We start from the raw sequence: 17,871 nt of genomic DNA, 5'->3' as shown, positions 1-17,871 counted from the left end.
TATAAAGAGGAGAACGCTACTCAGTTTGCAAATAATTTGTGATCCTTCATCATTGTTTGGATCTATTGTGCAAATAATAAAGAGCTTTTCAAAGTGGCCAAAGTGAATGGTCTCATGCATATTTATTTGCATTAGTAATTGTTTTCCATGAAAATAAAAATAAGCTCACCTGAACGAAAGAGACTTTTTTTGGCAAGGATATTTTTTTGTTTCTGTCTGGCACTAGATACAATATATTACATTTGAGGCAGTAACTTCTATGTAACTAGAGTCTCTGTTGTAATGCCCTAACTAAGCATGATTATGGCTCCCTTTTTTAGCGGTAACGATCTGCTCCTTGCCGAGGCTTAGTAGAGTTTGCATTTGGCTCCAGGGTGGTGGCCTGCGGTTGTGCTGATGAAGATCCTGGATTGTATTTATACAAACCACCATAGTATCTACGTGTTATGGCAACAGTGCATTGCAGAGATGTACAATGGGATAGAGCTAGGTTCTAACTAGTTACTTATATGGTCCCTCATGCAGTAATAGCTCATTGCCTTGCAAACATTGATTAATTTGTCCTCACCTCCCTGTGAAGGAGGGAGACACTATTTCCTCCTTTTACAGATGGGGAACCAAGGCACAGAAGGATTAAGTGACTTGTCCAAGGTCACACAGGAAACTTGTAGCAAAGGCAGGAAATGAACTTACATCTCTTCTAGCCCACTGCCACTGTCATGACCACAACCTCGCCTGTCCACTCTGCGTGAGCCGGACTTCCAGCCCAGAGCCTTTGCTAAAAGGCTGCCCTGCACTGGAATTTCCAGGCTTTGGAGTGTTTAATTGTGCTACCTTAACGGTCACTGAGAGGCTTGTTTTGTTTGTCTGTGGTTTTGCATGCTGAAAGAAGGAAATAACTGGGAGGTTTCTGGTGAAATTATTCTAACCCATCCAGCAGACAATAATATTTAGTTGCTTTGATCAATTTATTGTTACAGTCTATTTAGACAGCTTGCTGCAAATTCCCCAGCAGCAGCTGTTAGCAACGTGGTGTGTGAGGCAGCGCCCAAACTAAAAAGGATTCCTAAGTGCTCTGGAGTGGCACTCGAGCCTCAGCCAGGCAGCATGACGTCACCCCTCCTTTAATTTGTTTTCCAGAAAATTCATTTCGAAAAGTGCTCTGAGAATCACTTGGCAGCAGCAATGGGCTTGTAGGTACATCAGCTGCCATGCGCCTCTTCACCTGCAGGATTCATCCGGGGCCAGATCCTCAAGTCCAAATGCAGGGTGTATGTAGGTCATGCTAGATTGTAAGCTTCTGGGGGCAGGGACTGTCTTTTTGTTCTGTTTGTACAGCACCGAGCACAATGGCGGCCTGGTCCGTGGCTGGGGCGCCTAGGTGCTATTGCAGTGCAAACAATAAATAAGTCAGTGGCTCTGGAGAAGCCGACGAGAGTTTGGTTTGGGTAAGTATAAAGATGTCAGAATTAAGCCATGCTGTCTTTTCTGTCCTCTCTGGACCTGGGGAGGAACAACTCTCCGTCTCATCCCCCACAGAATCTGAGCACCCAGCACTATCCAGTCTCCTCCAGCTACCGAGTTCCAAACCGTTCATAACAGGCGAAAGGATGTGCCGTGTGCACTGGGCCAGCCAATGTGGAAGAGGAAAGAGATGGGCAAAGTGACTCCGCCGGCAGCCCTGTCGGTGGTAGCTTGGTGAGTGGTTTATCTGTCCCTCGGCACCCATGGGGGGAGGGAGGGTAATAGGCCCTTCTTTCTTCGGGGAGGGAATTTCTTCCTTCAGCCATGTGGTAATCAGTTCCTTCCTACCGGCGCTGTTAGTGGTAATGTGTATTATGACAGTGCCTAGAGGCCCAACCTGAGACCTGGGACCCTCACACTTGCCATACACACAGTAAGACAGTCCCTGCCTCAAAGAGTTTACAATCTACTTAGCCAAGACTGACAAAGGAAGACATCCTAGGGAAGCTGAGATGGAGAGGGAGGAAGTGACTTGCCCGAGGCTACATGGGAAGTCTGTGACAGAGCCAGGAACTGAACCCATATCTCCTGAGTCATGTCCTGCCTTACCATAGGGAAAAATAAGCCCTTCTTTCCCACAGCAGGTGTAGGCTCTCCTCCTTTCCTCTCCAAGGCAGAGATAACCCCTTCTTCCCTCTTTTGGAAGGACAATGGAAGAAAGGCTGCTTCTTCCCGTGCAAGGTCTTTGACCTACGGTTGTGTATAGCTGTCTGGTGTCACACGGGAAATGTGCTGTAGGAATCTAGAATTCATTGATAATGCATATCTTCATTCTTTCCTGGGAGGAAGGGAGCTTCATTGTGTCCATCATGGTTTATCCATAGTGCACCTTCCATTCTGCCCCCTTGGGGAAAGAGGCCAGCCTTATGGGTCTGGGAATCGGGATTCAAATCCCAGCCCTGCCACAGACTTTCTCGATGACCCTTCCTCACATGGGCACCTGGCCAGCAAAGCACGTCTACTTGTGTGTAAGCAGAAGCATGTGAGCAGTCCTATTGACATCAGTGGGATTTAACATGTGAGTCCAGTTACACACGTGCTTAAGTGCTTTGACGGAGAGGGGCCGGGGTTGCCTAACACTAGGCACCTAAATAAGAGCCTGATTATTGTAAAGTGTAGGGCACCCACTGCCCTCATTAATGTAATCAACTCTCAATGTCAGCCTCATGGGGCTTGAACCTGGGTCTGTAGGGACTCATCATGGGACCTAGCAGTTAGCTTGCATTACCTAGAACCAGAGCTCCTTGAAGCCCAGCCAGTGCTTAATTTGTAATGAAAGAGGTACCAGGGCTCAAGCAATTAGATGCCAAGACTCAAGCAATTTTTCTACATTCATAACTAATGCAGCAATCCCAGAGGTGCCGGGGCTCTGAACGGCCGAGCCCAGAGGTGCCGGGGCTCTGAACTGCCAAGCCCAGAGGTGCCAGAGCTCAGCCCTGGTACAAATTAAGCACTGAGCCTAGCTCAGATAGGAGGCTCCACCCCTGGGCCCCAACTGGTGGAACACTGGTGCTCAGACTGGCCTGCTTCCCCGACGTAAGCCAGAAGGAGGAACAGGAAGTTGTCTGTACAACCGGGCAGGGCCGGCTTTAGGAGGTGCTTTAGGAGGTGCACGGCCCAATTTGAACAGTTTCGATGGGGCCCCGGCAGAGATGACTTTAAAAAAAAAAACCACGTAAAAAAACACGTGGGGCTTGTACTCCCCGGGCGGTGCTCCAAGTCTTTGGCAGCACTTCGGCGGCGGGTCCTTCACTCACTCCAGGTCTTCAGCGGCACTGAAGGACCCTCCGCCGAAGTGCCACCGAAGACCCAGAGCAAGTGAAGGACCCGCCGCCGAAGTGCCACCGAAGACCCAGAGCAAGAGAAGAACCCGCCGCCGAAGTGCCGCCGAAGACCCAGAGCAAGTGAAGGACCCGCCGCCGAAGTGCCGCTGAAGACCCGGAGCGCCGCCAGGTGAGTAAAAATTAAAAAGGCGCCTCTAGCCAGGGAAGGGATTCTCACTGGGCGCGGGGCCCTCTTAGGCGCGGGGCCCGATTCGGGGGAATTGGTGGAATAGGCCTAAAGCCGGCCCTGCAACCGGGCTCCATCCTGCTTTGGACTGTTCACCCAGTGCTAGCTCTTGTCTAGGGTTACCATATTTGAACATTCAAAAAAGAGGACACTCCACGGGGGGTGTTGGCCCCGCCCACAGTTCACCCCTGTTCCTCTCACGCTCCACCCCGCTTGGCACCGCCACCTCCGCCTCTTTGCCTAGGGGCTGCCAGCACTGCAGGCTCCTGCTGGTGGACGGACACCGGGAGCTGCTCCAGGAAGCACCACCAGCCCTGGGACTTTGGACTTAGGGTTACCATATGTCCGTATTTTCCTGGACGTTTTTAGATATTTAAAAATTCCTCCCAGACGGCGATTTAAGAACTAAAAAGCCAGACATGTCCGGGAAAATACAGACGTATGGTAACCCCGCTCTTGTCTCTTAGTCCTGATCTCTTGGTGTCCTGACTTGACCTGATTCCTGGTATCTGCATCACGGCTTCTGACCTGGTCCTGAAGCTTGGCTGGTGTGGGGGCCCAGCCCCCTGCCCTAAGCTAACCACTAGGCCTGGCCCTGGCAGTCAGGCTACCATTATTTAGGCTCCTAAATGATGGATTCAAGTGCCTAAGTGTAGGCACTGAAATCTTTGGCCTAAATGTCCCTGATCCTCTATTTCTCCTTCCCCACTATGGGACTAGTAGCACTTACATCACAGCGCTGCTGTCCAACTGAGCACATTAGCATTCACAAAGCATGTGGAGATCCTCATCTGGACGGTACAAGAGCAGAACCTGATCCAATGCCCCTTGACTTCAATGACAAGACTCCCAATGACTCCCAAGGGCTTTGGATTGTGCCCAAGTATTAAGGCTTCCTGCTGTAGGTGATTGGAAGGGCAGTGCATTAGTTCCAGCTACCGTTCTGCAAGTCACCTTGCCCATAATTCACCCAAGTCATTTGCTGGTGTGGGGGGAAGGGGATCCAGATTGGGTTTTTGTCCATTTGGAAAAATAACGACGTAGCGATTTCTTTCACTCGCCCTCTCCTCTGCTGCACCGGTAGCTGTGCTGGCAGCATCTGAAGCTGATTGATTAGTTTAATAACAGGCAGTTGATATGCAGCCATAAAATTATGCACTTTTACTCATCAGCCTGATTGAACTCCTCTGCTGCTGACAGACCAGGAGCAGAACAGCAGGGTTATAATAATGAGGGAAACAGCCAGGGGAAAAGTTAGGGTGTGGTATTTTGTTGGGATTTTTTTTAAAGCCAAGGAAGAAAATGACCCTGAGGAGCCGTCTTTGGATAATAAATACCGAAATACACAGGGAAATGTTCAGATGCAATTAGCACTGAAGTGCCGCTAAAAATTCACAGAGCAGTGAGGCATCAGCATGGCTTCTTTTGTACAAACCCTGTCTCTGGTTTCCAAAGGTTGTGGGGCCTGATCTTGCGAAGTGCTGAGCCTGCTCCTGCAAATAGCTGAGCCGTCTCCATTTCCATGGATGGCAGTGGGAGTTGTGGGTGCTCAGCACCACGCAGGATCAGGCAGATTCAAGTTGGGTGCCATATCTGCTGGGACATGAATATGGGGTGCTGGACGACGTGGGCTTCCATTCTTGCAGATTCCTAACAAGGAGGAAGGGATAGCAGTAGCAGACTGGAGTGGGGGAGAACACGTGTCTGCAGTGCTAAAGGGGGTGCTAAAGGGGGTGATTGCTAGAACCCAAGTGGAGAGAGGATGGAGTGGTGAGAGCCTGGGAAGATATTCAATGGGACTAATTACTAGGGCTCCTGCTGTGTGGCCTGTGCCACATGTGAATATTCCCCGGCCTATTGATTATGCTTTTCAGGCTGAACTCTGCTCTCAACATCACTGGAGCCACTCCAGATTTACACCAGTTGAATTGAGATCAGATTCTGGCCCTTATAAATTACAGCATGCAAATGTAAAGCAGCCAAGGGGAAAAGAGAGGCTTTATCTGGCTGCAAATCGATGTGCTGGGGGAGGGAGAGAGCTTCCTGATGGAAAACAATGCCCCCCCCACTCCCCATTCTGCATGGATGGGCTCTCAAGAGTTTCTTTCCCTTTTACTTATTTTTCAGCACTGTTCAGTGCTTGGGTCTGCAGCACTGACTGTCATGTGACTATTGCACATTTTATTTATAAGATTCATTTGTCTCTGAGCAAGGCAGCTGCTTGTTATATCTGGGATCCCTGTTTGTCTCACTGCCACAAAATGTTTTAACCGTGTGCTGCATTTCCAACAGGTGTATCACATGAGAGCCGGGGCTAACAGGCAGGCATGGGCGTGACAGAACTTAGGGCCTGACCCAGGGCCCATACCAGCCTTCCCATTGACTTCAAGGGGCTTTCGGAGCAGGCCCTAGGCTGCATGTACAGCACTGTTGGATGTTATACATAGCATGTGTCCCCGTTCAAATCCATGTCAGTGGAGTGTTTCTTCTTCTTCTCCACCTCCCATTTACCCCATTTATGGGTTCTGTCTCCAGTGAATCTGACCTGTTCTCATGGGTGGTAGGTAATGGAGGCTGGGGGAGGATAAGTCTCCCCAAACCTCACACTGCTGGGAGGGGCCAGTGGTGGGTTTGGGGACCCCCTGCCACGGCCCTGGGGCTGGAGGAGCTCTCCCTCCCATGGCAATGGGGCCACAGTGGGGGCACAGAGTGTTTCCGGTCTTGGGTCCACAGTGGGGGGGTAGTGTCCCCAAGGGGAAGCCTCACCCGCTGCCCATGCCTGTTCTCATTCTTCGCTTGTCATCCATGGTCTCACGCTGGGCATGGCTACACTTGCAGATGTAGAGCGCTTTGAGTTAAACCAGCCTTCATAGAGCGCAGTAGGGAAAGCACTGCAGTCTGTCCACACTAACAGCATCAAGCACACTGGCGTGGCCACATTTGCGGCACTTGCAGTGGCATTGGGAGTGGTGCATTATGGGCAGCTATCCCAGCATGCAAGTGACTGCAACGTGCTTTTCAAATGGGAGGGGTGGGGTGGAGTGTGACAGGGAGTGTGTTGTGTGTATGTGGGGGGGAGAGAGAGTGGGGTTTTGGGGGTCTGAGAGCATGTCAGAATGTGTCTTGTAAGTCCAGACAGCAGCAGACCGCCCCCCCGCCTCTCTCACACACAGCATTCCACAGTAATGGCTTGCATAGCGGCTGTCAGAAATGGAGCTTTGAAAGGGCATTTCCGCATTCAAAGCAATGACAAGAGTGGCCACTTGACTTAAGGGGATTATGGGACGTTTCCAGGGGCCAATCAGAGTGCAGTAACGCAACACCTCATTCACACTGACGCACGGGCATTGTAGCCAAGGTGCAGCAAACGTTATTCCTCTCACCGAGGTGGAGTACCAGCAGCACTGTAGCTACGGAGTCAGAGCACTCTATGGATCTTGCCAGTGTGGACGGGTAGTGAGCTAGTGTGCCCGGGGCTCCTTTATTGTGCTGTAACTCACAAGGGTAGCCAAGCAATCTGTGTCCACTGGCTACCACTGAAACTTTTGGCTACCACAAAAACAATGAGAAGTCTTTGTGGTATCTTAGAGACTAACAAATTGATTTAGGCATAAGCTTTTGTGGGCTAGAACCCACTTCATCAGATGCATGAAGTGAAAAATACAGGAGCAGGTATAAATACATGAAAGGATGAGGGTTGCTTTACAAAGTGTAAATAAAGACTGGGAATGGTTGGATCATTACAAAACCTAAACTTAATTTGCCCAATACTAATTTCTCCCTACAGTTACTCACACCTTCTTGTCAACTGACTTTAATGGGCCACTCTTTTACCACTACAAAAGTTATTTTTCCTCCCTTGGTATGTGGCTGTTAATTGATTTATCTTGTTAGACTGACCTCACACTTGGTAAAGCAACCCCCATCCTTTCATGTATTTATACCTGCTCCTGTATTTTTCACTTTGTGCATCTGATGAAGTGAGTTCTAGCCCACGAAAGCTTATGCCCAAATAAATTTGTTAGTCTCTAAGGTGCCACAAGGACTCCTCATTGTTTTTGCTGATACAGACTAACACAGCTACCTCTCTGAAACCTATTGACTACCACTATTTCTATGTATAATAGAGTTCTGGATGCTTTTGTTGCAGTCATAGGTCTGTAGTGTAGACCAGGCCTAAGTTTGAGGGTGTTTATAAGTTAATGGAGTCCACAGTTAGATGCCAGCACTCAGTGTAAATAGCTTAGGAGGGAGTGACTAACATTACATGAATCCCAGCCTAAGCCTTCTCCCCAGGCATTGTTGCCAGTGCCTTCAGAACTGTCTGTCCCCGAACCTACCACCCTACCCAGTTCTTCTGACCGACTACTTCCACCTCCCTTGTATTCAGGGAGGAGTGTAATGGGTCACATCTGCTCGGAGTCAGCCAGAATTACCACACAGCTCCCTACAGGGTTCCAGCACCTGCTGTATCATGTCTTTGCTAGTCTCTTTCTAGCGTCTACCCTTAACCCTGGGGCTAGTTCATTGTCAACTAAAATCAGTGGGAGGCTTTCTGTTTTGGAGTTGGGTCAGACCCGAAGAGGAGTATTCCTGGCTGATCCCAAGAATTGGGGGAATGTGATCCTAGAACTAGAGGTGAATTAAGATTTATTGGGGTCCTGGGCACAAAGAACACTTGGGCCCCCCACATCCCAGGGACCCAGGGACACTGGAACCAGGGAGCCAAGCCTCCCCACTTTTTAACATGTATAGTCGCCTTGGGCAGGCGCAGAGCGGCGGCGGCAGGGGCTGTGCTTTTGATAAGCTGATAAGATGATCAGCTCCCTCGCCCCAAACCACAGCCCCTGCTAGCAGCGCCAGCCTCTTCCCAGTGGGGGGGATGAGGTGGGCCTTAGTCCCCCCTCGCCACAGGACCCTGCCCTAGCTCCTCCTCTTGCCCCTGAGGCCCTGCCCCCAGGCCAGGCAGGAAGCCAGAGCTGGGCTGTGTTAAGAACTGCCCAGGGAGCCCGGGCTGCTGTTGGGAGCCCTGGACTCTCCACCTGCCTTGGGTGGCATGCCCCAGCCAGAGACCAAAGTAAGCCGGTGCACCGTACCAGGGCGGCCCAGCTTCCCCAAGTGGCAATTTAAAGGGCCTGGGGCTCCCAGCAGCGGCTGGAGCCCCAGGCCCTTCAAATTGCCACCAGAGCCCTGCTGCTGGAGCCCTGGGCAGTGGGGCTCCGGGGGTTATTTAAAGGGCCGGGGCTCCTGCTGCCTCTACTGCCCTGGGCCCTTTAAATAGCCACCGGAGCCCTGCCGCTGCTACCCCAGGGCTCCGGGGGCTATTTAATGGGCCGGGGTGGTAGAAGCAGGGGGGTCCTGGGCCCTTTAACTCCCAGAGCTCTAGAGTAGTGGCAGGCCTCCTGGGGCTATTTAAAGGGCCCGGGGCTCCCACTGCCTCTATGGCCCCGGCCCTTTAAACCGCTGCCAGAGCCCCAGCTGCCACGGCTACCCCAGCGCTCCGGCAGGCTCTGGCGGCTATTTAAAGGGCTCAGGGCAGTAGAGGCAGGGGAGCCCCGGGCCCTTTAAATAGCTCCCGGAGCCCTGCTGCCAGAGCCCTGGGCTAGCAGCGGTAGCCGGGGGCTCTGGCAGTGGTTTAAAGGGCCCGGGGCAGTAGCAGTGGCCGAACCCTGGGCCCTTTAAATAGCCGCCGAAGCCCTCGGCTGCCACTGCTACCCCAGCGGGGGAAGGAGAGGGCACTTACTGGTACAGGGCGGGCCAGGGCTGGCTCTGACCCACCCATCCCCGCCCCTTCCGCCCACGACCCCAACCGAGCCCCGTACCGGTAAGTCCCTATTTCTACTTTCACCCCTGGCCCCAGGGGATGGGGACACCAGCCGGGGGCTGCTCTCAGCCCCCCCCCCACCTAGGGCAGATGGAGGAGGGGCTGGGCCCCGGGGAGAAGAGGAGGAGAAGGGGGCAGAGCCCTCCTCACACTTCTACACAGTTTCCGGCACTCCCAAGGCCTCCAAATTGGCTTGGGCCCCCTGGGCACAGGCCCCATGGGCCCTTGTGTTAATCTGCCACTGTGTCTAGACCACAGAAGTAGAAGTCAAGACTCCTGGGTTTACTTTCTATCTCTGCCAATGAATTCTTGTGTTGTTTCTAGACACAAGCTCTCTGTCCCTTAGGCCTGGTCTACACTAGGACTTTAATTCGAATTTAGCAGCGTTAATTCGAATTAACCGTGCACCCGTCCACACCAGGAAGCCATTTAATTCGACCTAGAGGGCTCTTTAGTTCGAATTCGGTACTCCACCCCGACGAGGGGAGTAGCGCTAAATTCGACATGGCTATGTCGAATTAGGCTAGGTGTGGATGCAAATCGAACTTACTAGCTCTGGGAGCTATCCCACACTGCACCACTCTGTTGACGCTCTGGACAGCAGTCCAAGCTTGGATTCTCTGACCAGCCACACAGGAAACGACCCGGGAAAATTTGAATTCCTTTTCCTGTCTGGCCAGTTTGAATCTCAATTCCTGGTTGGACATCGGGGCGAGCTCAGCAGCACCTGCAACGATGCAGAGCTCTCCAGCAGAGGAGTCCATGCAATCCCAGAGTAGAAAGAGGTCCCCAGCATGGACAGACCGGGAAGTCCTGGATCTGATCGCTGTGTGGGGCGATGAGTCTGTGCTTTCGGAGCTGCGCTCCAACAAACGGAATGCAAAGACCTATGAGAAGGTCTCCAAAGCCATGGCACTCAGAGGATACAGCCGGGATACAACGCAGTGCCGCGTGAAAATCAAGGACCTGAGACAAGGCTACCAAAAATTCAGAGCGGCAAATGGACGCTCCGGAGCCCAGCCCCAGACATGCCGCTTCTACGAGGCACTGCATGCCATTCTAGGTGGGTCTGCCACCACTGCCCCACCAGTGACAGTGGACTCTGAGGATGGCATAGTGTCGACGGGCAGTTCCTCGGCGTTGTTCGCCAATGGGGAAGATGAGGAAGGGTTTGTGGAGGACGGCGCAGGCGACAGCGCTTACAATACTGCTTTCCCCGACAGCCAGGATCTCTTCATCACCCTCACAGAGATCCCCTACCAACCCTCCCCGGCCGTTAACACGGACTCAGAATCAGGGGAAGGATCAGTCGGTAAGTGTTATAAACATGGAAACATTTCTTTATTAAACAACAGGAATATATACTATATAAAAACTAGCTAAAAAGTTGTCCATATAAAACTATATAAAAAGAAGGTCCACACATATAGGGATTGAACAGAAATCCTCTTGGGACAGTTCCACGAAGCTATCGTACAGGTACTCGAAAAGCCTCCGCAGGAGGTTCCTGGGGAGAGGTGCCTTATGTGGTGCTCCGTTGAAGCACACTCTTCCGCGCCAGGCCATCCTCAAGTAGAAAGGAATCATTGCCTCGACCAGCATGGCTGCATACGGTCCTGGTCTGTGCAGGGAGTCTCTCAGCATCCTCTCTCTCTCTGCCCGAGTGACCCGCCTCAGGGTAATGTCGTTCAGCGACTGCTGCATCTAAGTAGGGCAATTAGTGTACTGTTACTACTGTGAATGCTTGAGTTTTACTTTGCATAGCAAAGACCTTCGTTTAACAGCCACGTGTTGGAGGCCGCAGAGGAAAAGCATACAGTGATCTTTCCCGGGCACAGCCGCGAGGGGCTGGAACGGGGTCAGACTTTCTGCTTTCCTGATTGCCTTCTGCGGGAGGGCACAGCTATCCATTAACTGTTAAGCAGCCTATAGTCTAGGGCTTACCAGGCCTGGTAGATAAACGGATTCAGCTGTACCGCCCCGCTTGTCCGATCTCCGGTGCAAGACTGCAGCCACTGAAAGCGTATTCCGAAATCTCGAACTTGTCCTGACAGCTCGTGAGACTAGGTGCCCTGTATGGTCTTGTTCACAGAAACTGAGTAGACTGTGTTCAGTGTTCACAAACATGTATCTTTTCAAGGAAATCATTTCCTTTTTCCCATCACACAGCTGCGGCTCTTTCACGAACTGCCCCGCCATCCCCCTCACAGAGGCTGGCGCAGATTAGGCGGCGAAAGAAAAAGACTAGGGACGACATGTTCTCGGAACTGATGGCCTGCTCCAGAGCCGAGGCGGCCGAGCAGAGACGGTGGAGGGAGACCCTATGTCACCACCAGCGCTCACACATCGAACGGGAGGACAGGTGGTGGCAGGAAGACCAGCAGGCGACTCAAACCCTGCTTGGGCTAATGAGGGAGCAAATGGACACGCTCCGGCACCTTGTAGATGTTCTGCAGGACCGCAGGCAGGAGGAGAGAGCCCCCCTGCACTGTATCTGCAACCGCAATCCCCCGCCACAAAGTCCTGTCCCCCCCTCACCCAAATTTATTTTAAAACGTGTGTTGGAAGGGGGGAAACCCGGAGAAAGGGGTATGTAACCGCAGATCGAAGTCAACAGTCACTGAAACAGGCTCAGGTTCAGCTTCTCTGTAAATCAAGTGGACAGTCATAGGTTACCCTGCTCTCCGAGGAACCTAGCTTTCAAAGCCTCCCGGATGCACAGCGCTTCCTGCTGGGATCTTCTAATGGAACGGGTGTCTGGCTGAGCGTAATCAGCAGCCAGGCGATTTGCCTCAACCTCCCATCCCGCCATAAAGATCTCCCCCTTTCTCTCACAGAGATTGTGGAGCACACAGCAAGCTGCAATAACAACGGGGATATTTATTTCGCTGAGGTCCGAGCGAGTGAGTAAGCTCCTCCATCTCCCCTTGAGACGTCCGAAAGCACACTCCACGACCATTCTGCACTTGCTCAGCCGGTAGTTGAAGAGTTCCTTCTCACTGTCCAAGGCGCCTGTGTAGGGCTTCATGAGCCAGGTCATTAGCGGGTAGGCTGGGTCCCCGAGGATCACTGTAGGCATCTGCACATCCCCAACCATTATTTTGTGGTCCGGGAAGAAACTTCCTGCCTGGAGGCGTCTAAACAGACCAGAGTTCCTGAACACACGCGCGTCATGAACCTTGCCCGGCCACCCGACGTAGATGTTGGTAAAACGTCCCCTATGGTCCACCACAGCTTGCAGCACCATAGAAAAGTAGCCCTTTCGGTTAATGTACTGGCTGGCCTGGTGGGCTGGTCTCAGGATAGGGATGTGAGTCCCATCTATAGCCCCACCGCAGTTTGGGAATCCCATCGCGCCGAAGCCATCTCTGACGACCTGGACGTTTCCTAGAGTCACTACCTTTGAGAGCAGTTGCTCAACGATTGCGTGGGCTACTTGAATCACAGCAACCCCCACGGTAGATTTGCCCACACCAAAGTGGTTCGCTACTGACCGGTAGCTGTCTGGCGTTGCAAGTTTCCAGAGGGCTATGGCCACTCGCTTCTGCACAGTCAGGGCTGCTCACATCCGGGTGTCCTTGCGCTTCAGGGCAGGGGCCAGCAAGTCACAGAGTTCAAGGAAAGTGCCCTTACGCATCCTGAAGTTTCGCAGCCACTGTGTTTCATCCCAGACCTGCAGCACTATGCGGTCCCACCAGTCCGTGCTTGTTTCCCGGGCCCAGAATCGCCGTTCCACACCATGAACTTGACCCATTGCCACTATGATCTCCACTGCGCGGCGTACCATGCTTTGTGAGAGGTCTGCGCCACTCTCCTCACCGCGCTGCCGGAGCCTCCTCGCCCGATTTCTCAGCATCTGACTGTGGAAGAGGTGGACGATAAGGTGCGAGGAGTTGACAACGGCCATAAGTGCAGCAATGATCGCAGCGGGCTCCATGCTCGCAGTGCTGTGGCGTCCGCGCTGTAACCGACCAGAGAAGGGCGCGAACAGATTTCCCGCCGGCGCTTTCATGGAGGGAGGGCGTGATTGACGGTTCAATGACGACAGTTACCCAAAACCACCCTCGACACATTTTTCCCCCCAGCATGCATTGTGGGGAAATCCCAGAATTCAAATGGGCAGCGGGGACTACGGGAACTGTGGGATAGCTTCCCACAGTGCAACGCTTCCAAAGTCGACGCTGGCCCCGTTAGTGTGGACTCACAAAGTCGAATTAGTGTCCTTAGTGTGGATACACAAATTCGACTTCATAAGGTCGATTCCACAAATTCGACTTAAGTAGATTCGAAATAGTCTTGTAGTGTAGACGTACCCTTAGAGGAATGATTTAGGATGGTCCTAGATGAAAGTAATGGCATGGAACATCATTGCCGAAGATACTCTTTAGTATATATTATTTACAGAGCACCATATCCTTTCATGGCTCGTCACAGAGATAAATATGTGCTTCCTGTACCAAACAGCCTACTGTCTATGTGTTACAGCACAGAAGAAAAGGAAGACATGGTTTGTAACTGAAACTGTGGTGCTGTTGTTTTCAGAGGACTGCACTTTTCAAATTCTAAGAACTCTGCCTATGGGCAGCCATCTTGCTCTCAGAGCTGTTGCAGCCTGTTACAGAGGTGACGTTCTTACATACACTGTGCTCTCTCACAGAGACTTTGCTTTTGTTCTTTCTTAATGTAAAATGAAAGTAGAGCTCTTCAAAACGTTTCAAACAAAAATTAATGCAGTTGACAAGTGACTTCTTTTTAAAAGAGATGACCTTTGCAAAAAGCTTTAGGTTTATGTGTTGGTTTTTAAACAAAATCAGAAAACAATTTTTTCTGGTGTCTCAGGGTCCATTTCCTCCCTCAACTTTTTGGAGCAAATTGTGGAAAAAAATAAAATGACAAATTTTCACTATTCAAATTTTTCATGATTTTTTTAAACAAACAAACAGAAAAATTACTCCTTTTCAAAGCCTATGGAACAAAAAAAACTTTTAAATTCTTTGTGGAAGTTTCCTCCTCCTCTCCCCCCCCCAACCAACTCTAAATAAATGTCAGTTCAGATGGAAACTCTATAATGGCATGTATATGGAAAGCATAAGAGAAGGACAAGGCAGGTGAACATAACATGTGGACAGGGGCTATGACCAATAAAGATCAGCTGAGTCAAAAAGATGTTGCACAGAAATCTTACAAACTCGTCTGTATTTTTAAGCAGAGAGAGCAAGGGGGAGGGGGAGGTAGCACAGGAGCGGAGGGCGAAGAATACAGGGTTTGAATTGGGAATTCAAAGAGTGAGGATTAGTACTAGCTCAGAAGAAGAGGGTTATTCTCTCAGGGCTGGGGACAGCATGAAAAGAGGTGTGGGCAGAGGACACAAGGGAGCGTTGAGATAGGAGAATGGGCAGACGTGACACAAGGAAACTGATTTTGGGGCCTACGGTGTGGCCTGAGATACCTAACTCTAGGCACCCAATTTTGGCCTTAGTGAAGTTGCCAGCTATGCCACCATAATAGCGTATTCCTGTGGGGCGGGGCACGTCAGGCAGGCAACAGCTAGGACTACTGACTTAGTAAAGACACCTATCACTAGTGCATTCCTCGTTTGACTCTCTGCTCACCTGTTACCTGGGTTTAGATAACAGGTAAGTCACACCCACTCCATGTGGTGCTCTGTCCCCTCATACCAGCTGGACCACAGAGACTGGTGAGCCTATTGCAGCCTTGGCTAACAGAGCTGGGGTCTTCTAGCTCAAGCAGCAGAACAGAGGTCGGCAACCTTTCAGAAGTGCTGTGCCGAGTCTTCATTTATTCACTCTAATTTAAGGTTTTGCGTGCCAGTAATACATTTTAATGTTTTTAGGTCTCTTTCTATAAGTCTATAATAGAAAACTAAACTATTGTTGTAAGTAAAGTAAATAAGGTTTTTAAAATGTTTAAGAAGCTTCATTTAAAATTAAATTAAAATGCAGAGCCCTCTGGACCGGTGGCCAGGACCCAGGCAGTGTGAGTGCCACTGAAAATCAGCTCATGTGCCACCTTCGGCATGTGTGCCATAGGTTGCCTACCCCTGCAGTAGAGGCTCATGCATTTAGACCCAGAGTCCTCAGGTTCGATCCCTGCTGCTGATGGGCCACCCACAGGCATAGTGTTACACTAGATTGTTAGCTCATGGGGCCAGGGATTGACTGTTTGACTAGGGTGACCAGACTGCAAGTGTGGAAAATCGGGACGGGGGAGGTGGGTAATAGGAGCCTATATAAGAAAAAGACCCAAAAATCAGGACTATCCCTATAAAATCGGGATATCTGGTCACCCGAGTTTGGACAAGGGCCCTGAACCCTGTTTGTGATCCTTAGGCATGACCACAATAGTAATCATAAATGATAACCTCCTGTACCTCAGGCTTATCAACTGTGAGGAGGAATGCCCCCAAACACGGAGTCTCTGATTTTAATTGAATCAGATTCTCTTTATTTATTGATGTGGAGGGTCAGCAGTGTAATGCCATACGGAAAGTTCCGAGAGAATTTAATAGAGTAAATGATCATCTTTCCCTAGAGTTTTAAAAGTCTCTGGGATTTTGGAGTAGGTCTTACAGAATCCAATTTATTTCTATGAAGTCCTCGCCATTTCATCCTTTATTTTTTCCTCAGGACTTTCCACAAAAGGATAGAACAACTTGCTCAGCTTGAGACAAGGGAACAGTGCACCCAGCCAGCATACAGTTACATAAGAGCTTTCAGTCTTGCTGTCTGTCTCAAGCCCTTCACCATTTTGTTTTCCTTCATTAGGCCCCTGCTGCCCTTTCTCAGAACATCCCTCCCTGCTCTCTGTAACACAAACACCAACTGCAATCCAGCCAGAGCTGACAGGCCGTTTCCTCTCAGAACTGAAAGGTCAGGCGTCCTTGCCGCAGCCCGAGTTCCTGAGCCCAGACACCTTCTCAGATTCAGGGACGTCGGTTCTTTATTTTTCCTCCTGTACCAGGAGAGCCCTGTGTTTGCCAGGAAATTCGGAAAGTTGCAGGGTGAATGGGAGGGAAAGTGCCCTGTAGTGAAATACAGCTGCAGATGTAGTCACTGCTATTTTTTTGGCACTGTTAATGAGGGTGTATGTTATAGAATTGTCCCTGGATTTGCTTTCTTCTGGCTGGTTATTATACTGCATGCCATGGCCACTTGCAACTTCAGCCCTGGAGACAGAATTCAGACCCCCATGCTCCACTTGAGAAGGCCCTGCCTGCCTCTGAAGAGAGCCGCCATTAGCAGATGAGAAGCTCCATTAGAGAGTAGACACAACATAGGGTGGGATTTTCAGACGCGCTCCGTGTTGATGGTAAAACTCCCATGGTCGTCAATGGGAGCAAAGTTAGGCCAAAGGTGAATAGTGAAGATGGAGCCTATGACACATAGCCAACCAAGTCTGATTGCCCTTAAAAATAGCGAGGGCCTCTTTGCTGTTCATGGAGGCTACATATCCTGTGTGGCACTTTCAATACAAGTCCAGAGGCAGCAAAAAACCTGACTGTACTGAGGAGTCCTCTTTCCCCATTCCCTCAGTAAAAAAAAAAGGGCAGAAGAATTATTCCCCATGGGTCAGTTTTAAAAAGAAAGGAATCTAGTAAGTGCGAGTCATGGAATCAAGGCGTGACAGACAGCTGGATCCTTGTATGCAGTGTTGTAGCTCTGTCAGTCTCAGGATAGTAGAGAGACAAGATGGGTGAGGTAATATCTTTTATTGGACCACCTTCTGTTGGTCAGAGAGAAAAGATTTCGAGCTGACACAGAGCTCTTCTTCAGGTCTGGAAAACTTAGTCAAGAGTGTCACAGCTAAATACATGATGGAACAGATTAACATAAGTAGTTAACACATATTTCAAGGGACCATTCAAGGTGAAGTAGCCCATTAAAAGACAGCTATAGGGCAATTCTTCATTTGGTATCCAGCTACCACAGAGATGTACACGTTAAAAAGCAACTAGATCAAAAGACATAAGTTTGCCCAGGGCTAGGAGCTCAAGTGTAGATAAAATGCCAGTGGCCACCGCATTTCTAACACTACATTGATTAGATTAATAGGCTTCATATGTTTAAGTCCAGAAAAATATGAATGATAACTGTGCTAAGTATGTTTAAGAACAATTTATTAGATGCCCAAAAAGTCACAACCCCACAATTAAGAAAGGAAGCCATACTGGTTAAAAAATCCAACGTGCCTTAGAGAGGAAATGAAGGCAGGTCTAAAAAATAAACTAAGTATATAACCTTTTGAAGAATGAAGAAGTTGATAGTCACGAATATAAATCAGAAGCTAGGTGTAGTGAGGCGGTTTGGCTCCCGGCTGCACCTGAGAGGGAGGAGCCAGAACCGCCGCCACAGTGGGCGGAGCCATTGCCGCCTGTCCCCACCCCCGGAAGTCAAGGGGCGGGACAGGAAGTATAAAAACCCCAGCCCAGCGCTCAATTGCAGCCCGGCGGCCGGAGAGGACAGACATTCCTGACCGAGCTCCTGCTGGACCGA

This window comes from Mauremys reevesii, linkage group 2, assembly GCF_016161935.1.
Source record: "Mauremys reevesii isolate NIE-2019 linkage group 2, ASM1616193v1, whole genome shotgun sequence".
Taxonomy (NCBI): domain Eukaryota; kingdom Metazoa; phylum Chordata; order Testudines; family Geoemydidae; genus Mauremys; species Mauremys reevesii.
The sequence above is the reverse complement of the archived record's forward strand: the minus strand, read 5'-3'. Positions refer to the sequence as shown.